At 44.8% G+C, this 22,500-nt stretch overlaps 1 pseudogene across 1 annotated transcript in view; it reads right to left on the bottom strand.

Annotated features, from left to right (window-relative positions):
• The window catches only part of LOC311113036 (circularly permutated Ras protein 1-like), a 36,624-nt pseudogene that overhangs the window by 2,773 nt on the left and 11,351 nt on the right, over window positions 1-22,500 (bottom strand). The window contains exons 9-16 of the transcript XR_014615932.1: window positions 20,323-20,412; window positions 16,024-16,175; window positions 15,641-15,722; window positions 15,385-15,512; window positions 14,736-14,820; window positions 9,051-9,157; window positions 8,818-8,930; window positions 8,568-8,679 (exon numbers count right to left, since the gene is read on the bottom strand). The product of XR_014615932.1 is annotated as a circularly permutated Ras protein 1-like (transcript). The remainder of the gene's footprint in view (window positions 1-8,567; window positions 8,680-8,817; window positions 8,931-9,050; window positions 9,158-14,735; window positions 14,821-15,384; window positions 15,513-15,640; window positions 15,723-16,023; window positions 16,176-20,322; window positions 20,413-22,500) is intronic.

Below are 22,500 nucleotides of genomic sequence, written 5' to 3'. Positions count from 1 at the left end.
GACACACCCCTCCTTGTACACAGGCCCTGTGTACCCCAGCCCCAGCCCCAGCCCCAGCCCCACACCATAAACCCACTACTCTGGTAAAACCCACTGAGGTGGCCATCCTCATCGACTCAAATGTGAAATTCATCCAAGAGGATAAACTCTTCCCCCACCACAAGGTGTCCAAAATAGGGTGCCCAAAAACACAGGATGCACTCCACATTCCTGTCCCAGCCTGACTTTGGCACACCAGGCCACATTATTATTCCCACCGGCACCAACAACCTGCGAGAGGAGCAGGAGGGAGCAGGCAGCCTGGTCAACAGAGTAGCAGAGAGGGCCTCTGAGTGGTTCCCCAACTCACACATCACCATCTCCACTCTGCTGCCCCGCAAAGACTTTCATCCCCGTACCATTCAGAAAGTCAACGCTGACATCACCAGAGGGTGTGGCCTACTCTCGAACGTGCACGTTGCTCACCACCTAACAATCACCCCAGAGCATCTGCACGACCACTCCCACCTGAGGAAGCAGACTGGAAGGGATGTTTGCCAAGTCTCTAAAGGACGTGGCACTTGGTAGACAAACACCCCCCCATGCCGCACTGGACAGAGGCCCACCCAGAGACCCTTACCAGACCAGCGCACCACCAAGGAGCCCCAGGCCCCCCTCAACGCCCCAACAAGACCAAGCGCACCCCACAGGCCCCACCCACCACCAGAGCATCACCACTTTCATCGGCGCAGCCAGACTGGACCGGGCCCAGCCTACTACCCTGCACCAGACCAGAGAGGAAGCCCCACGGCCCAGACCTGGCCCCCCTCCACTCCACAGGGCCCAGCAGCGGGACTGGAGGACCCTGTAGGGTTGAGTGAGATTAAACAGCTCCTCCAATACATCTGCACTAAACTGCACTAAACGCGCGCACACACACACCTATTGTATTAAAAGTTTACTTGTTCAATGAATAGGAATATATATATATATATATCACAGTACAAATGTTTACTGTTATCCTGTTCATCTCACTCTTAACAACTTAGTTGTTAGTAGTTACTGTATTTTTTGACTGTGCTGTTCTTTCTTAATGCAACATGAAATCGCTATCAGTTAGCGTGTGGAACATTCAGGGCCTAAACTCATCAACCTTTGGATTGAAGAGTTTAGCTCTGGAGTAAAAAAAAAAAAAATATCTTAAAAGATGTTGATGTCGTCATTGTGCAGGAGACATGGTGTAAGGCAGACATTGTCGCTTACCGTCCCGCAGGCTACGGAGAGGTGATTGTGCCGTCACTGAAACACAGCTGTTTATTAGAGGCAGAGACTCTGGAGGATTGATCATTTAGTACAAATCCGAACTACGAAATCTAATTGACGCCCTCAAAATTGGTAAATATCACATTTGGTTAAAAACTGAACAAATTACTTGTAGTGACAGAAAAATGTGTGTTCCTTTGCGCAATATATATCCCCCCCCCCAGAATCCCTATATTACTCAGAGGAGATATTCCCCAACCTTGAGGAAGAGACGTGCCATTTCCAGGGGTTTGGGTTTGTACTTTGTCAATGGTAGGTTACAGGGGGACTCTTTGGGGAGATCCACCTATTGCTCACCTCTTGGCCACAGCACAGTAGACTATATGAATACAGACATTGACCCCCTCAGCTCATTCACCGTCAAGCCACTAACACCTCTGTCTGATCACAGCCAAATGACGTTGTTCCTCAAAAGAACAGATGTGGAAACAACCACACATTCACAGCCCAGTGAGCTGTACAACATCAGAACTTCATACAGATGGGCCCAAAACAGCACAGAAGAATACCCAGAAAGCAACCAGTAACCGAAATATCCAAACACTCTTAGATAACCTTCTGGATACCACATTCACTCACAGTAAAGAAGGCATCAATCTAGCAGTAAAAAAAACATCAACTATATTTTCAGGCAAACGGCAAAAGAAGCACAACTGAAATGGATAAAAAAACAAAACAAAAAAGACCCCAGATGACAACTGGTTTGATGCAGATTGTAAAATTATAAGGAAAAAACTTAGAACACTATCAAACCAAAAGCACAGAGACCCAAATAATGGTGAATTACGCCTTCATGACTGTGATACTTTAAAACTCTATAAACGTACACTCAGAACCAATAAAGCACAGTACAATAGCAAGCAGCTGACACTGATTGAGGAGCCCATAAACACAAACAACTTCTGGCAAAATTTGAAAAAGCTAAAAAAAAAAAATCAAAACAAGAGGAATTAGCGATAAAAAAAAAAAGGTGACATTTGGACAACCCATTTTAAAACACTCTACAACACCGTTCAAATGGACACAAACGCAGAACAATGCCAAATTCATGAGAAGTTGAATGGATTAGGAAAAGCTGTAAAGGACAATCAAAATCCATTGGACTCCTAATTACTGATCAGGAGCTCTATGAGAAACTTCAGGCCCTTAAATTTAAAAAAGCATGCCGACCTGATGGCATCCTAAATGAGATGCTCAAATTCACTAGTGCAAAATGTCAATTGGCTATATTAAAACTGTTTAATTTGATCCCGAGTGTAGGTTATTTCCCTGACATCTGGAATCAAGGACTCATAACCCCAATCTTTAAGAACGGAGACAAACTTGACCTTAACAATTACAGAGGCATTTGTGTGAACAGTAACCTGGGGAAGGTTTTCTGTAGTATTATACATGTAAGAGTTCTAAACTTCCTTAATTAGCACAATGTCTTGAGTAAAAGCACAATTGGATTTATACCAAAACATCGCACGAGCGATCATATTTACACCCTACACACCCTGATAGATAATGTCCACCAAAATAATACCAAAATGTACGCTCGCTTTATCCACTTCCAAAAAGCATTTGATTCTATTTGGCATACAGTACTGTTCTACAAAGTTACTTTATGTGGTGTAGGGGGTAAAACATATGACATAATTAAATCTATTGGCAATATGTGCAGCATCAAAATTGGCAAAAAAAATAACAGAATTCTTTAACCAGGGGCGGGGCCTTCGCCAGGGTTGCAATCTGAGCCATGCACTCTTCAATATTTACATCAACGAATTGGCCACTATTCTAGAAAAATCCCCAGCCCCTTGGTGTTAATCTCCACAATTCAGAGGTTAAATGCCTGCTCTTCGCAGGTGACCTATGCCTGCTGTCACCCCACAGCACATGGCCTCCAGCAGAGCCTGGACCTGCTAGAGCAGTACTGACAGACCTGGGCCCTGGCAGTAAACCCAAAAAATACTAAAATAATGATTTTCCAGAGAAGATCCAGATCTCAGGGAATTAGACCAAAGTTCTCAATTGGTACAAAATATATACTAGAGTACTGCACACACAACAATTACTGAGGTTTAAAAATAAGCTCAACTGGACACCTTAATGATGCAGTGAATGAACTGAGAGAGAAAGCACGCAGGGCATTCTACACCATTAAAAAACACATTCAAATTCAAATACCTATTAAAATCTGGCTAAAACTAATTGAATGTGTCATTGAACCAATTGCACTTTATGGCAGCGAGGTGTGGGGTCCACTTGCAAAACAAGATTTCACCAAATGTGACAAACACCCCATTGAAACCCTGCATGCAGAGTTCTGTAAGATTCTCCTACATGTCCAGAGGAAAACTACAAACAATGCATGCAGGGCAGAATTAGGCCAATATCCACTAATAATAAAAACTCAAAAAATAGCAATTCAGTTTTGGAAACAACTAAAATACAGTGACCCCCTCTCATATCATTACCAAGTGTCACACCCTGGCTCTGGGACTCTATTTGTTGAGCCAGGGTGTGTTTATTCTATGTGTTTATTTTCTATGTTGGGGGTTCTAGTTTGTTGATTTCTATGTTTGCCTGAGTGACTCCCAATCAGAGGCAACGAGTGTCAGCTGTTGGCTGGTTGTCTCTGATTGGGAGCCATATTTAAACTGTCTGTTTTCCCTTTGTGTTTGTGGGTTTTTGTTCCGTGTTCGGTCATTGTCACCGTGGACTTCACGAGTCGTTTCTTGTTTTGTATCTTGCTTACACTTTAACTAATTAAAGTATGTTTGTTCATCACGCTGCGCCTTGGTCTGTTCCATATGACGATCGTGACAGAAAAACCCACCATGCAACGACCAAGCAGCGTGTCCAGGGGCAGCTCTTGGGCTGGACATGGGATGAAGCGCCGGGAGAAGAGACGGTGGAGGCGCGCCGTAGAGAGGAGCAACGGCGTGATCAGGGTCGTCGTCGGGCGGTCGAGAGGCAACCGGTTCGGCCTGTCCCTGCTCCACGCACCAAGCCTACGGTGTGCGTCGCCAGCCCAGTCCGGCCAGTCCCTGCTCCACGCACCAAGCCTACGGTGTGCGTCGCCAGCCCGGTCCGGCCTGTCCCTGCTCCACGCACCAAGCCTACGGTGTGCGTCGCCAGCCCAGTCCGGCCAGTCCCTGCTTCACGCACCAAGCCTACGGTGTGCGTCGCCAGCCCGGTCCGGCCTGTCCCTGCTCCACGCACCAAGCCTACGGTGTGCGTCGCCAGCCCAGTCTGGCCTGTCCCTGCTCCACGCACCAAGTCTACGGTGCGCGTCGCCAGCCCGGCCCGGCCTGTTCCTGCCACTCGCACCAAGTATACGGTGCGCGTCGCCAGCCCGGCCCGGCCTGTTCCTGCCACTCGCACCAAGTCTACGGTGCGCGTCGCCAGCCCGGCCCGGCCTGTTCCTGCCACTCGCACCAAGTATACGGTGCGCGTCGCCAGCCCGGCCCGGCCTGTTCCTGCCACTCGCACCAAGTATACGGTGCGCGTCGCCAGCCCGGCCCGGCCTGTTCCTGCCACTCGCACCAAGCCAGGGGTGCGAGTCGTCAGCCTGGTAAGGCCTGTTCCTGCCACTCGCACCAAGCCAGGGGTGCGAGTCGTCAGCCTGGTAAGGCCCGTCCCTCCTCCACGCACCAAGCCAGGGGGGCGAGTCGTCAGCCTGGTAAGGCCCGTCCCTCCTCCACGCACCAAGCCAGGGGTGCGCGTCGTCAGCCTGGTAAGGCCCGTTCCTCCTCCACGCACCAAGCCAGGGGTGCGCGTCGTCAGTCCAGCACAACCCGTGCCTGGGTCACCGGTGCCTGGTAAGGTACCGGTCGACTGCTCCACTATGGAGCTGAAGCTAACCGCTCCTGCTAAGTCCAGTTCGGCTCCAGCCGGCGGGGCCAGACTGGACCAGGGGCGCTATGGGGGGTGTATTGGAGGGTGGTGGTCAAGGCCGGAGCCAGAACCGCCGCCGAGGAGGTATGCCCGCCCAGCCCTCCCCTGTGTTGTTTAGTTGAGGCGCGGTCGCAGTCCGCGCCTTTAGGGGGGGGTACTGTCACACCCTGGCTCTGGGACTCTATTTGTTGAGCCAGGGTGTGTTTATTCTATGTGTTTATTTTCTATGTTGGGGGTTCTAGTTTGTTGATTTCTATGTTTGCCTGAGTGACTCCCAATCAGAGGCAACGAGTGTCAGCTGTTGGCTGGTTGTCTCTGATTGGGAGCCATATTTAAACTGTCTGTTTTCCCTTTGTGTTTGTGGGTTTTTGTTCCGTGTTCGGTCATTGTCACCGTGGACTTCACGAGTCGTTTCTTGTTTTGTATCTTGCTTACACTTTAACTAATTAAAGTATGTTTGTTCATCACGCTGCGCCTTGGTCTGTTCCATATGACGATCGTGACACCAAGCCCTGCAATGCCAAGAGCTGAGCAAAGGTCCTGGGGCTGAGTTCACAAACCTGTTCTACTAACACACTGAAGCCTCAGGACCAGAACATCCAATCAATCAGAATAAACCAAATTACAAAACAGTCAAAACAGAACTACACTGCTTATTGGGAAAACATGCACAAGCACATAGTAAAATGCAATGCTATCTGGCCCTAAATCGACAGTACACCGTGGCTAACTATTTGACCATGGTTACTGATCAAAACCTTAGAAAAACCTTGACAAAGTACAGGCTCAGTGAGCACAGCCTTGCCATTGAGAAGGGTAGACACAGGAAAACCTGGCTTCCTGTAGAGGAAAGGCTGTGCAACCACTGCACCACAGCAGAACCTGAGAAAGAGTTGCATTTCCTGACAAAATGTCAAAAATATAAAACAATTAAAGTGTCAGTTCCCCAAATTTGAAACCCTTATTCAAGGTTTCAAAGACCTCTCTGATGAGAATAGGCTCCCCGTCCTGTTGGGGGAGGACGCAGAGAGCTGTGGGTTGGCAGGATAGGCTACCCGTCCTGTTGGGGGAGGACGCAGAGAGCTGTGGGTTGGCAGGATAGGCTACCCGTCCTGTTGGGGGAGGACGCAGAGATCTGTGGGTTGGCAGCGCACTACATTGCTGCCTGCCATAAGATGAGGGACAGTGTCTGACAGACCAACCAACCTGCACATGTCCTCCATATTGTTATTGTTCAATGGTTATTTTGACCCTTGGTTATTGTTGTTACTGTTGTCCCGTTGACAATATTGATTATTATTATTTTAATTATGTTAATAGTGTAAATATCCAAAGTAAGCTTTGGCAATATGTACATTGTTATGTCATGCCAATAAAGCTAATTACATTAAATTAAATTGAGGGGGAGAGAGAGAGAGAACAGGGGTAGAGAGAGAGAGAGAGGGGGAGAGAGAGCGAGAACAGGGGTAGAGAGAGAGAGAGAGAGCGATAGAGAGACAGAGAGCGAGAGAGAGAGACAGAGAGCGAGAGAGAGCGAAACAGAGAGCGAGAGAGAGCGAGACAGAGAGCGAGAGAGAGCGAGACAGAGAGCGAGAGAGCACGAGACAGAGAGAGAGAGAGAGAGAGAGAGACAGAGAGAGAGAGAGCATGAGACAGAGAGAGAGAGAGCACGAGACAGAGAGAGAGAGAGCACGAGACAGAGAGAGAGAGAGCGAGACAGAGAGAGCGCGAGACAGAGAGAGAGAGAGAGCGCGAGACAGAGAGAGAGAGCGCGAGACAGAGACAGACAGTGAGAGAGCGATAGAGGGAGAGGGAAGAGTTAATTTGGGGCCTGAAATTTGATTTAATACATGAATATAATACATTGAATTGAAGAAAATAAATAATAATTGAGAGACAGAGAGAGAAGGGCCTTCTATGCCATCAAAAGGAACATAACATTTGACATACCAATTAGGATCTGGCTAAAAATACTTGAATCAGTTATAATACCCATTGCCCTTCATGGTTCTGAGGTCTGGGGTCCGCTCACCAACCAAGAATTCACAAAATGGGACAAACACCAAATTGAGACTCTGCATGCAGAATTCTGCAAAAATATCCTCCGTGTACAACGTAAAACACCAAATAATGCATGCAGAGCAGAATTAGGCCGATACCCACTAATTATCAAAATCCAGAAAAGAGCCGTTAAATTCTACAACCACCTAAAAGGAAGCGATTCCCAAACCTTCCATAACAAAGCCATCACCTACAGAGAGATGAACTTGGAGAAGAGTCCGCTAAGCAAGCTGGTCCTGGGGCTCTGTTCACAAACACAAACAGACCACACACAGCCCCAGGACAACAACACAATTAGACCCAACCAAATCATGAGAAAACAAAAAGAGAATTACTTGACACATTGAAAATAATTAACAAAAAAAAACAGAGCAAACTAGAATGCTATTTGGCCCTAAACAGAGAGTACACAGTGGCAGAATACCTGACCACTGTGACTGACCCAAACTTAAGGAAAGCTTTGACTATGTACAGACTCAGTGAGCATAGCCTTGCTATTGAGAAAGGCCGCCGTAGGCAGACCTGGCTCTCAAGAGAAAACAGGCTATGCGCCCACAAAATGAGGTGGAAACTGAGCTGCACTTCCTAACCTCCTGCCAAATGTATGACCATATTAGAGACACATATTTCCCTCAGATTACACAGACCCACAAAGAATCGAAAACAAACCCAATTTTGATAAACTCCCATATCTACTGGGTGAAAAACCACAGTGTACCATCACAGCTGCAATATTTGTGACCTGTTGCCACAAGAAAAGGGCAACCAGTGAAGAACAAACACCATTGTAAATACAACCCATATTTATGTTTATTTATTTTCCCTTTTGGACTTTAACTATTTGCACATTGTTACAACACTGTATATAGACATAATATGACATTTGAAATGTCTTTATTCTTTTGGAACTTCTGAGTGTAATGTTTACTGTTAATATTTATTGTTTATTTCACTTTTGTTTACTATCTACTTCACTTGCTTTGGCAATGTTAACATACGTTTCCCATGCCAATAAAGCCCTTAAATTGAAGTTGAAATTGAAGTTGAAATTGAATTGAATTGAGAGAGAATATAATAGATATTTTAGTGACCAATTTGTTAAAACAATACTTGGGATCAGACACCATCATCACAGCCCGGGATTTGAACCAGCAACCTTCCAGCTGCTGATCGGCCACTCTAACGTCAAGGCTACCTAATGATGATGATAATGCATGTGTGTGTGTGTGTGTGTGTGTGTGTCCGTGTATGTGTGTCCGTGTGTGTGTGTCCGTGTGTGTGTGTCCGTGTGTGTGTGTCTGTGTGTGTGTTTGCGTTACCTGCTGGTAGTAACCCGTCTCTGTTCAGTGATGATGCGTGTTACTTTCTGTTGATCTCTGGTGGTGAAGGACAACTGTAGCTGGAACGGTAGTCTGTCTCTGCGCATGATATCTGTACATCACACACACACACTGTGGGGTCACTGTGGGGTCACTGTGGGGTCACTGTGGGGTCACTGTGGGGTCACTGTGTGTGTGTGTGTGTGTGTGTGTGAGTGCGAGTTTGTGCATGCATCTATGTATCACTCACGCTCTACGCTGTCAGGCTTGCAGGCGAACTGAAAGGTGATTTCTATCACTTCTGTTACATTCCCTATCTCCCTTACTAGACGGTGGTTACACTCCTCCTCATAGGGAAAATACCTGGGGAGAAGGATGACATGTTTTCATGGCTGACTTGAGAGGTTAGAATTAAAAAAAAACAGATATTGAACACAAAGATGTGTGTGTGTGACGCTTAACACAAAATGGAGTCATACTCACATGCCATCAGCTGCTAGTAGCGTTGCCGTGACACCCGTTGCTACGATGTTGTCGGCCAGAGCTGACTGGATCTCTGTTGCTACGGTACCGATGCTTACTATATTCACCTGAACAGTTGACAGAGGATGGTATGTTTACATACTGTTTTACCCACTTCATGCATTATTATTATTACTATATAACTACTGCTGTCCACTTCATATGGATATACTGTATTCTAGTCATGGCTCATCCTATATAACTACTGCTGTACACACCTTTTATATTCATATACTAGCCATGATGTCAATACACACCATCATACACTGCTCAAAAAAATAAAGGGAACACTTAAACAACACAATGTAACTCCAAGTCAATCACACTTCTGTGAAATCAAACTGTCCACTTAGGAAGCAACACCGCCCAGGCAACGAAGGAGTGGCTTCGTAAGAAGCATTTCAAGGTCCTGGAGTGGCCTAGCCAGTCTCCAGATCTCAACCCCATAGAAAATCTTTGGAGGGAGTTGAAAGTCTGTGTTGCCCAGCGACAGCCCCAAAACATCACTGCTCTAGAGGAGATCTGCATGGAGGAATGGGCCAAAATACCAGCAACAGTGTGTGAAAACCTTGTGAAGACTTACAGAAAACGTTTGACCTGTGTCATTGCCAACAAAGGGTATATAACAAAGTATTGAGAAACTTTTGTTATTGACCAAATACTTATTTTCCACCATAATTTGCAAATAAATTCATTAAAAATCCTAAAATGTGATTTTCTGGATATTTTTTTCTCATTTTGTCTGTCATACTTGACGTGTACCTATGATGAAAATTACAGGCCTCTCTCATCTTTTTAAGTGGGAGAACTTGCACAATTGGTGGCTGACTAAATATTTTTTTCCCCCACTGTATGTATATATGGGGGGAGAACAAGTATTTGATACACTGCCGATTTTGCAGGTTTTCCTACTTACAAAGCATGTAGAGGTCTGTAATTTTTATCATAGGTACACTTCAACTGTGAGAGACGGAATCTAAAACAAAAATCCAGAAAATCACATTGTATGATTTTTAAGTAAATAATTTGCATTTTATTGCATGACATAAGTATTTGATATATCAGAAAAGCAGAACTTAATATTTGGTACAGAAACCTTTGTTTGCAATTACAGAGATCATACGTTTCCTGTAGGTCTTGACCAGGTTTGCACACATTACAGCAGGGATTTTGGCCCACTCCTCCATACAGACCTTCTCCAGATCCTTCAGGTTTCGGGGCTGTCGCTGGGCAATACAGACTTTCAGCTCCCTCCAAAGATTTTCTATTGGGTTCAGGTCTAGAGACTGGCTAGGCCACTCCAGGACCTTGAGATGCTTCTTACGGAGCCACTCCTTAGTTGCCCTGGCTGTGTGTTTCAGGTCGTTGTCATGCTGGAAGACCCAGCCACGACCCATCTTCAATGCTCTTACTGAGGGAAGGAGGTTGTTGGCCAAGATCTCGCGATACATGGCCCCATCCATCCTCCCCTCAATACGGTGCAGTCGTCCTGTCTCCTTTGCAGAAAAGCATCCCCAAAGAATGATGTTTCCACCTCCATGCTTCACAGTTGGGATGGTGTTCTTGGGGTTGTACTCATCCTTCTTCTTCCTCCAAACACGGCGAGTGGAGTTTAGACCAAAAAGCTCTATTTTTGTCTCATCAGACCACATGACCTTCTCCCATTCCTCCTCTGGATCATCCAGATGGTCATTGGCAAACTTCAGATGGGCCTGGACATGCGCTGGCTGGAGCAGGGGGACCTTGCGTGCGCTGCAGGATTTTAATCCATGACGGCGTAGTGTGTTACTAATGGTTTTCTTTGAGACTGTGGTCCCAGCTCTCTTCAGGTCATTGACCAGGTCCTGCCGTGTAGTTCTGGGCTGATCCCTCACCTTCCTCATGATCATTGATGCCCCACGAGGTGAGATCTTGCATGGAGCCCCAGACCGAGGGTGATTGACCGTCATCTTGAACTTCTTCAATTTTCTAATAATTGCGCCAACAGTTGTTGCCTTCTCACCAAGCTGCTTGCCTATTGTCCTGTAGCCCATCCCAGCCTTGTGCAGGTCTACAATTTTATCCCTGATATCCTTACACAGCTCTCTGGTCTTGGCCATTGTGGAGAGGTTGGAGTCTGTTTGATTGAGTGTGTGGACAGGTGTCTTTTATACAGGTAACGAGTTCAAACAGGTGCAGTTAATACAGGTAATGAGTGGAGAACAGGAGGGCTTCTTAAAGAAAAACTAACAGGTCTGTGAGAGCCTTAATTCTTACTGGTTGGTAGGTGATCAAATACTTATGTCATGCAATAAAATGCAAATTAATTACTTAAAAATCATACAATGTGATTTTCTGGATTTTTGTTTTAGATTCCGTCTCTCACAGTTGAAGTGTACCTATGATAAAAATTACAGACCTCTACATGCTTTGTAAGTAGGAAAACCTGCAAAATCGGCAGTGTATCAAATACTTGTTCTCCCCACTGTATGTATATACTGTATTCTAGTCAAGGCTCATCCTATATAACTACTGCTGTACACACCTTTTATATTCATATACTGTCCATACTATCAATGCACACCATCATATATATATATATATATACAGTGGGGGAAAAAAGTATTTGGTCAGCCACCAATTGTGCAAGTTCTCCCACTTAAAAAGATGAGAGAGGCCTGTAATTTTCATCATAGGTACACGTCAACTATGACAGACAAAATGAGAAAAGAAAATCCAGAAAATCACATTGTAGGATTTTTTATGAATTTATTTGCAAATTATGGTGGAAAATAAGTATTTGGTCAATAACAAAAGTTTCTCAATACTTTATTATATACCCTTTGTTGGCAATGACACAGGTCAAAACGTTTTCTGTAAGTCTTCACAAGGTTTTCACACACTGTTGCTGGTATTTTGGCCCATTCCTCCATGCAGATCTCCTCTAGAGCAGTGATGTTTTGGGGCTGTCGCTGGGCAACACGGACTTTCAACTCCCTCCAAAGATTTTCTATGGGGTTGAGATCTGGAGACTGGCTAGGCCACTCCAGGACCTTGAAATGCTTCTTACGAAGCCACTCCTTCGTTGCCCGGGCGGTGTGTTTGGGATCATTGTCATGCTGAAAGACCCAGCCACGTTTCATCTTCAATGCCCTTGCTGATGGAAGGAGGTTTTCACTCAAAATCTCACGATACATGGCCCCATTCATTCTTTCCTTTACACGGATCAGTCGTCCGGGTCCCTTTGCAGAAAAACAGCCCCAAAGCATGATGTTTACACCCCCATGCTTCACAGTAGGTATGGTGTTCTTTGGATGCAACTCAGCATTCTTTGTCCTCCAAACATGACGAGTTGAGTTTTTACCAAAAAGTTATATTTTGGTTTCATCTGACCATATGACATTCTCCCAATCCTCTTCTGGATCATCCAAATGCACTCTAGCAAACTTTAGACGGGCCTGGACATGTACTGGCTTAAGCAGGGGGACACGTCTGGCACTGCAGGATTTAAGTCCCTGGCGGCGTAGTGTGTTACTGATGGTAGGCTTTGTTACTTTGGTCCCAGCTCTCTGCAGGTCATTCACTAGGTCCCCCGTGTGGTTCTGGGATTTTTGCTCACCGTTCTTGTGATCATTTTGACCCCAAGGGGTGAGATCTTGCGTGGATCCCCAGATCGAGGGAGATTATCAGTGGTCTTGTATGTCTTCCATTTCCTAATAATTGCTCCCACAGTTGATTTCTTCAAACCAAGCTGCTTACCTATTGCAGATTCAGTCTTCCCAGCCTGGTGCAGGTCTACAATTTTGTTTCTGGTGTCTTTTGACAGCTCTTTGGTCTTGGCCATAGTGGAGTTTGGAGTGTGACTGTTTGAGGTTGTGGACAGGTGTATTTTATACTCATAACAAGTTCAAACAGGTGCCATTAATACAGGTAACGAGTGGAGGACAGAGGAGCCTCTTAAAGAAGAAGTTACAGGTCTGTGAGAGCCAGAAATCTTGCTTGTTTGTAGGTGACCAAATACTTATTTTCCACCATAATTTGCAAATAAATTCATAAAAAATCCTACAATGTGATTTTCTGGAAAAAAACATCTCAATTTGTCTGTCATAGTTGACGTGTACCTATGATGAAAATTACAGGCCTCTCTCATCTTTTTAAGTGGGAGAACTTGCACAATTGGTGGCTGACTAAATACTTTTTTCCCCCACTGTATATATATATACAGTGCTATGAAAAAGTATTTACCCCATTTCTAATTTTCTCTACTTTTGCATATTTGTGATACTGAATGTTATCAGATCTTCAACCAAAACCTAATATTAGATAAAGGGAACATAAGTGAACAAATAACACAACAATTACATATTTATTTCATAAACAAAGTTATGCAACACCCAATTCCCCTGTGTGAAAAAGTAATTGCCCCCTTACACTCAATAACTGGTTGTGCCACCTTTAGCTGCAATGACTCCAACCAAATGCTTCCTGTAGTTGTTGATCAGTCTCTCACGTCGCTGTGGAGGAATTTTGGCCCACTCTTCCATGCAGAACTGCTTTAACTCAGTGACGTGTGGGTTTTCAAGCATGAACTGCTCGTTTCAAGTCCTGCCACAACATCTCAATTGGGATTAGGTCTGGACTTTGACTAGGCCATTCCAAAACTTCCAATTTGTTGCTTTTTTAGCAATTTTCATGTAGACACCCCAAATACAGGTGTGCCAAGCTTGTAGCGTCATACCCAAGAAGACTTGAGGCTGTAATCGCTGCCAAAGGTGCTTCAACAAAGTACTGAGTAAAGTTTCTGAATACTTATGTAAATGTTATATATAAAAAATGATTTAATCAATTTTAGAATAAGGCTGTAACGTAACAAAGTGGAATACTTTCCGAATGTACTATATATACATATATCTATATATATATATATATATATATTCCTGACTGACATGGAGGAGGAGGAGGAGGAGGAGGAGGAGGAAAGGGTGAGAGGTAGAGAAAGGGTGGGAAAGGACTGGTGAGAAGAGGAGGAGAGGAAGAGAGATGCAGAGGATATGACATGTGAAAGGAGAGAAAGAAGCGAGAGCGAGAGAGAGAGCGAGAGAGAGAGAGAGAGAGAGAGAGAGAGAGAGAGAGACAGACAGACAGACAGAAAGAGAGAGAGAGAGAGAGACAGACAGACAGACAGACAGACAGACAGACAGACAGACAGACAGAAAGAGAGAGACAGACAGAGAGAGAGAGAGAGAGAGAGAGAGAGAGAGAGAGAGAGAGAGAGAGAGAGAGAGAGAGAGAGAGAGAAGACTGATGAGTAACAAACAAACAACAAGGAAGTACTTCTCTCATCACCTGAACGGCTAAACCAAAACACTAACACACTCACGCATTCCCGGCATGTAATGTAATAATCTCTCAGCCACAGAGGCTGCCAAAACTCCACCTTCATGTTTTTGTTTTTGAGTCCTTAGGCTGATGCTATCAGAGACATTTACACAGGTGTGTGTTTGTGTGCACGCACGTGTGTGTGTGCGTGTGCGTGCATGCTTGTGTGTGTGTCGGTGTGTGTGTGCGTGCGTGGGTCCATGAGTTTGGTAGATGCGTGTGTGTGTGTGTGTGTGTGTGTGTGTGTGTGTGTGTGTGTGTGTGTGTGTGTGAGTGAGTGTCTCTCACCCTTCCTCCAGTCTGGTCTGCTAGTAGTCCCACCTCAGCCAATCTGCAGTCTGTTCCCTCAAAGGTCATCACTGAAACTATCACCCTGCAGAAACAGATAATACAATCAGTCAATCAGAAGATACATGGCAAATCTATTAATCAACCATCACCCTGCAGAGTGAAAAAATACGTTTCTTAGGGGCACAGCTGAGTCTTTTAAATACATTTGTATTTTATATATTTTTTTGTTGCAATGGGGCAGAGAAAAAAATTCTGTTTTCTAGCTAATCTCATGCTATTTTACAAATTTTGCCATGAGGCTGAGAAGATGTTGCCGTTTTAGAACTAATTTCCTGTCATTCTAAACATTTATTCCATAGTTTATGACGTGTTCATATGCTATCTGGGGGGGGGGGTTGGGGGTCCCGCCTTGCGGGGGCTGCGGGAGTGTCTGTTACACCAGTGGGTAAACAGTCATCTGCTGTCCACTCAGGTTGTCCACTCAGGTTGTCCCCTCAGGTTGTCCACTCAGGTTGTCCACTCAGGTTTGGTGCTTTATGGGTTTTGATATTTGGGAGTTTTGTGATAAGCTATTGGGCATGAATGTTTGGGGGTGTATTGTATTATATTTAGGGGTACATGGAGGTATTTCGGGGGGTACACTAACCCGCTGTTAGCTGCCTCATGGGCTAACTGTCTGTAGAAGTAAGGTGACTGGGGGGAGGATAAAGGGACGGAACTCTCCTCCATCGCACCCAATCCGATGTTGGCTCGCCCGTCTGTACACAGGATCACCTAGAGGTCAACCAATCACAGAACACAGAAAGGTTATAAATGGTCACAACAATAACATAGGAGTTGACAAACAGACAGAAATGGGACATGCTGTCAGAATGGTGTTGGATGGAATGCTCAGCTCTGACCTTTGACCCCACGTATTGAGATGCCATGGCAACGGAGACTAAGGCAGCAGGACCCAGCGCTGTAGCTCCATGCTCCCTCAACCTGGAGAGAGAGGAGAGAGAGACAGACAGACAGACATAGACAGACAGCCAGTCAGACAGTCAACCACACAAACAGACAGCCAGTCAGACCGTCAACCAGACAGACAGACAGACAGTAAGACAGTCAACCAGACAGTCAACCAGACAGACAGACAGACAGTCAACCAGACAGACAGACAGACAGTCAATCAGACAGACAGACAGACAGTCAACCAGACAGACAGACAGACAGTCAATCAGACAGACAGACCGACAGTCAACCAGACAGACAGACAGTCAACCAGACAGACAGACAGACTCACTCTTTGACTCTCCTTGAGAGGTGTTGGTAGCTCTCTGCTATACAGTGTGGGGTTTTGTACTGTTTACCCTGTCTTCTAAGGTAGTCATAGTCAACTAGAGCCCAGTTCCTCAGAGTGACTGGTGAACCTGAACCGTCACCATACACTACTACCTAGAGAGAGAGAGAGAGAGATAGATAGAGAGAGAGAGAGAGAGAGAGAGAGAGAGAGAGAGAGAGAGAGAGAGAGAGAGAGAGAGAGAGAGAGAGAGAGAGAGAGAGAGAGAGAGAGAGAGAGAGAGAGAGAGAGAGAGAGAGAGAGAGAGAGAGAGAGAGAGAGAGACAGAGAGAGAGAGAGACAGAGAGAGAGAGAGAGAGAGCGAGAGACAGACAGACAGACAGAGAGAGAGAGACAGAGAGAGAGAGAGAGAGAGAGAGAGAGAGAGAGAGAGAGAGAGAGAGAGAGAGACAGACAGACAGACAGACAGACAGACAGAGAGACAGAGAGAGAGAGAGAGACAGAGAGAGAGACAGAGAGAGAGAGAGAGAGTGAGACAGAGAGACAGAGAGACAGAGAGAGAGAGAGAGAGAGAGAGAGAGAGACAGACAGAGAGAGAGAGACAGAGAGAGAGACAGAGAGAGAGAGCGACAGAGAGACAGAGAGAGAGAGAGAGAGAAGAGAGAGAGAGAGAGAGAGAGAGAGAGAGAGAGAGAGAGAGAGAGAGAGAGAGAGAGAGAGACAGAGAGAAAGAGAGAGAGAAAGAGAGAGAGAGAGAGAGAGAGACAGAGAGACAGAGAGAGAGAGAGAGAGAGACAGAGAGAGAGAGAGAGAGAGAGTGAGACAGAGAGACAGGAGAGAGAGAGAGAGAGAGAGAGACAGAGATAATTATTATACCAATAAAGAAAAGATGCCACAGGAAGTAGGTACACACATAGGCGGTGCATCTAATAGGCTAAGCTAAGCTTCCCCAAAGGTACATTTAAATACATTTGCCAAAATTATATAATTACTCCTGTCTTTACAGAAATAAATTATATCATTTAAAATACTACACCAGAGAGCATGATTTAATCACAGAGGATCAGTAGCTTCTATAAAAAAAATAGCTTTGGATCCTTTTAAATCACAAGTGCATAGGACAATATAATTTCCTCCTCCAGGCTAGATGGATGTCATATTGTAGGCTACAATACAGTGCATTGCAAAAGTATTCAGACCCCTTGTATTTTTCCCCCAAATTGTATTGTGTTACAATGCGATATTAAATTTGATTTAATTGTCAAAGTGGAAGAAAAATTATATATATTTAAAAAAAAAAGATGAATACAACATTCATAACTAAAATATACAGTTATGTAGTCGTTGCATAAGTATTCAGACCCTTAGTTTAGACAAGCCTAAATTAGTTCAGGAGTAGAATTTGGCTTAAGAAATCACATAATAAGTTACATGGACTCACTGTGTGAAATAATAGGGGTTGACATGATTTTTTAATGACTAACTCTTCCTCTGTCCCCCATACATACAACATCTGTAAGGTCCCTCAGTCAAGTATTGAATTTCAAGCACAGATTCAACTACATAGACCAGGGAGCTTTTGGAAAGCCTCAAAAAGAAGGACAGTGATTGGTCGATGGGTAACAATAACAAATCAGACGTTGAATATCTCTTTAAGCATGGTCAAGTTAATAAATATGCTGAGGATTATGCATTAAACCACCCAGACACAACAAAGATAAAATTGTCCTCTGAACTGAGCTGCAGAACATGAATTAAACTGCTCAGGGATGTTACCATGAGGCCATTGGTGATTTTAAAACAGCGACAGAGTTCAATGGCTGTGATGGGAGAAAACTGAGGATGGATCAACAACATTGTAGTGACTCCACAATAATGACCTAAATGACAGAGTGAAAAGAAGAATACAAATATACAGAATTTAAAAAATCCAAAACAATCAACAAGGCACTAAAGTAATAATGAAAAATATATGCATAGCCTAAATGTTTGGGGAAAATCCAACACAACACAACACATCACTTAGTAACTGCTTCCTTATTTTCAAGGATGGTGGTGGCTGCATCATGGTATGGGTATGCTTGACATCGACAAATACTGGGGAGTTTTTCAGGATGAAAATAATCGGGATGGAGCTAAGCACAGGCAAAATCCTAGAGGAAAACCTGCTGTGAGAGGAATTCACCTTTCAGCAAGACAATAACCTAAAAACACCAAATCTGCACTGGAGTTGCTTACCAAGAAGACAGTGAACGTACCTGAGTGGCCAAGTTACAGTTTTGACTTAAATCTAATTAAAAATCTATGGCAAGACTTGAAGATTGCTGTCTAGCCATGATCCCCAACACCTTGACAGAGCTTGAAGAATTTTGAAAAGGAAAAATGGGGCAAATATTGCACAATCGAGGTGCGCAAAGCTCTTACAGACTTACCCAAGAAGGCTCACAGTTGTAATCGATGCCAAAGGTGATTCTAACATATATTGACTCAGGGAGCTGAATACTTATGCAACAACTATATTTTAGTTATTACATTTTTATTAATATATATATATTTTTTTTATTAGAATGTTTCTTCCATTGACATAACAGAGTATTTTGGACAATTTTTTAAATTTTTTATTACACAAAATGCCAATCAAATACATTTTTATCCCACTTTGTAACAGAATAAAATGTTTTAGAAATCCAAGGGGTCTGAATACTTTTGTAAGTGTCTCCCCTTTTCGTAGCCCTACATTAGCTGGTTCAAGATGAGGTCATTTGTATTGCTCTCAGTGTGTTTTTGTGTTTTTGTTGTTGTGGTAGGCCGTTAAAGATTCTGCTAATATGTCTCCAGTCATTTAAAGTGGCGTAGAATTGCATGAAATGATTTATCATAAAGGTGCTTTATCATAAAGGAGATTTTGTTTTGGGGGGGTGGAAAAAAATAGCTTCCCCAAAACTTGAAACTCACGCACCTTTATACACATGAAGGGGAAAAGCCACCATCAATCATTGTTGACACACACCCCTGCACGCACACAACACACACGTACGCACGCACACAACACACACGTACGCACGCACGCACACAAGCACTCACTATTATTTATCAATCTTTAGTTCTTGATACAATCATCTTCTCAAAATCAACAGACAGTAAGTTTCTCAACATAGTTCTGTGTACACGGTTGATTCATGCTATCAAAGGACTCTTGTTGATAACTATCTTGTCATTAGTCAAATACACTGCTACAGTTCACTAAATCTGTGTCACACACACAACTGGGTGGCAGTAGTTTTCCAGTCTGAGGCAATGTGACACAACACTTGCTGTCCTTTGAACCCCTCCCTGTGCTACTGGGTCCTGGACTTCCTGACGGGCCGCCCCCCAGGTGGTTTAGATAGGAAACAACATCTCCACTACGCTGATCCTCAACACAGGGGGGGGGGGGCCCACAAGGGTGCATTCTCCAGCCCCCCCTTCTCTTGTACATCCCTGTTCACCATGACTGCGTGGCCGCGCACGCCTCCAACTCAATCATCAAGTTTTGCCGACCACACAACAGTGGTAGGCCTGATTAGCAACAATGACGAGACGGCCTACAGGGAGGAGGTGAGGGCCCTGGCGGAGTGGTGCCAGGAAAATAACCTCTCTCTCAACATCAACAAAATGAAGTAGAACTAGTTTAGTAATACAAGTCTTATAATTCTTATCTTACACTTCATCAAAAGGGAAGAGAGACAGGATTGTGTTATGAATCTTAAAACATATTATAAGTCCTTAGCTTCTATGTCTCTCTTTGTTGGAGTTCCCCAAGTTTGTTGGTTTGGGGCACAACAAGATATTGGAACATACAAGACATTGGAACATACAAGATATTGGAACATACAAGATATTGGAACATACAAGATATTGGAATATACAAGATATTGGAACGTACAAGATATTGGAACATACAAGACATTGGAACATACAAGATATTGGGAACATAACAAGATATTGGATTTTCAAGAAGCACAACTAGATGATGTCTTTGCTTTGTGACACTTTGCTTCTTGAAAGTCCAATTTCTTGAAAACTTGACTGGTTACATGCAAAACATTTTGGGACTGTGTCAACAGTGGACTAATGAGAAAAAAAAATAAAGATTGTTTTTGAGTGGAGTTTTCCTTTAACGTTAAGGGGAGGGTTAGTATTGGGAGAGGCCCCGGGATAAAAATGCTAAATAAGGGGTTCAAAATGTATCATTCGTGTCACAGCAGGACCTGTTTCCCTCCCTCCCTCCCTCCAAATTCTCTCCCAAAAATCAATCAGTACCTGGTCGTTGAAGGTAACCATGGCGACTCTGCGGTGAGGTGAGGTCTGCAGCAGAGAGGACAGCGCCCTCTGGAGGGCATCCTGAATACTCTACAGAGAGAGAGAGCGAGAGAGAGAGCGTGAGAGAGCGAGAGAGAAGAGAGAGATAGCGAGAGAGAGAGACAGAGAGAGAGACAGAGAGAGAGAGAGAGAGAGAGAGAGAGAGAGAGAGAGAGAGAGAGAGAGAGAGAGAGAGAGAGAGAGAGAGAGAGAGAGAGAGAGAGAGAGAGAGAGAGAGAGAGAGAGAGAGAGAGAGAGAGAGAGAAGAGAGAGAGAGAGAGAGAGAGAGAGAGAGAGAGAGAGAGAGAGAGAGAGAGAGAGAGAGAGAGAGAGCGAGAGCGAGAGCGAGAGAGAGAGAGAGAGAGAGAGCGCATTGGCATACACTACATGACCAAAAGTATGTGGACACCTGCTTGTCGAACGTCTCATTCCAAAATCATGGGCCTTAATATCGAGTCGGTCCCCCCTTTACTGCTATAACAGCCTACACTCTTCTGGGAAGGCTTTCCACTAGATGTTGGAACATTGCTGAGGGGACTTGCTTCCATTCAGCCACAAGGGCATTAGTGAGGTCGGGCACTGATTTTGGGCGATTAGGCCTGGCTTGCTGTCGGCCTTCCATTTCATCCCAAAGATTTTTGATGGGGTTGAGGTCAGGGCTCTGTGCAGGCCAGTCAAGTTCTTCCACACTGATCTTGACAAACGATTTCTGTATATACCTCGCTTTGTGCACGGGGGGCATTGTCATGCTGAAACAGGAAAGGGCCTTCCCCAAACTGTTGCCACAAAGTTGGAAGAACAGAATCGTATAGAATGTTATAGCGTTAAGATTTCCCTTCACTGGAACTAAGGGGCCTAGCCCGAACCATGAAAAACAGCCCCAGACCATTATTCCTCCTCCACCAAACTTTACAGTTGGCACTATGCATTGGGGCAGGTAGCGTTCTCCTGGCATCTGCCAAACCCAGATTCATCCGTCAGTCTGCCAGATGGTGAAGCGTGATTCATCACTCCAGAGAACACGTTTCCACTGCTCCAGAGTCCAATGGCGGCGAGCTTTACACCACTCCAGCAGACGCTTGGCATTGTGCATGGTAATCTGCGGCTGCTCGGCCATGGAAACCAATTTCATGAAGCTCCAGACAAACAGTTATTGCGCTGACGTTGCTTCCAGAGGCAGTTTGGACCTCGGTAGTACGCGCTACAGCACTCGGCGGTCCCGTTCTGTGTGGCCTACCACAGCACTCGGCGGTCCCGTTCTGTGTGGCCTACCACAGCACTCGGCGGTCCCGTTCTGTGTGGCCTACCACAGCACTCGGCGGTCCCGTTCTGTGTGGCCTACCACAGCACTCGGCGGTCCCGTTCTGTGTGGCCTACCACTTCACGGCTGAGCCATTGTTGCTCCTGGCTGGGTGCTCAATTTTATACACCTGTCAGCAACGGGTGTGGCTGAAATAGCCGAATCCACTCATTTGAATGGGGTGTCCACATACTTTTGTATATGTAGTGTATCAATACTTTTAATGGAAGCCTTCTCGTATTCCACATTTATAGACTGCATTCCATCTGAAGTGATGGAACAAAATGGCGCCAACGATGGTAGCCCGGTTTCTAGCTCCCAGACAACTTTGCAGTCTTTTGTTTATTTTAGTGTTATTTTTTACTTTATTTGACCAGAAGGTTTCTAGTATTATTTCCTATGACCGACAAGCACTTCTGGACATCAGATCGAAGCTCACTCACTACAAATTAGACTTTTTCGGAGCTGGATCCTTTGTCTGGATTACCCAAAGCCATTCATTCATCATGGGAGCCCTTTTTTCCCAAAAAGACGCTGTCGAAGAAGCGGAAGGTAAGCTGTCGCTCTACCCTCCACTTCCTAGTATATTAGTCTCTGAACAAAAAAACTTTGTGAGATTAGAGTGTGGATTTCCTACCAGAGAGATACGAGAGACTGTAACCTAATCTGCTTTACAGAGACTTGGCTGACAGGGGGAGGTGCTTGATACAGACTGTTCCATACATCGCGTGGAGAGGGAAAATGCGGAGGAGTATGTTTCATGATCAACAACTCATGGTGTGATTGTAGGAATGTACAAACCCTTAAGAGTTTCAGTTCCCTGACCTGGAATACCTCAC

The sequence above is a fragment of the Coregonus lavaretus genome (assembly GCF_964263955.1).
Source record: "Coregonus lavaretus genome assembly, chromosome: 39".
Lineage (NCBI taxonomy): Eukaryota > Metazoa > Chordata > Actinopteri > Salmoniformes > Salmonidae > Coregonus > Coregonus lavaretus.
Note: the sequence above shows the minus strand (reverse complement) of the source record. Positions and strands in the feature narration are given on the sequence as shown.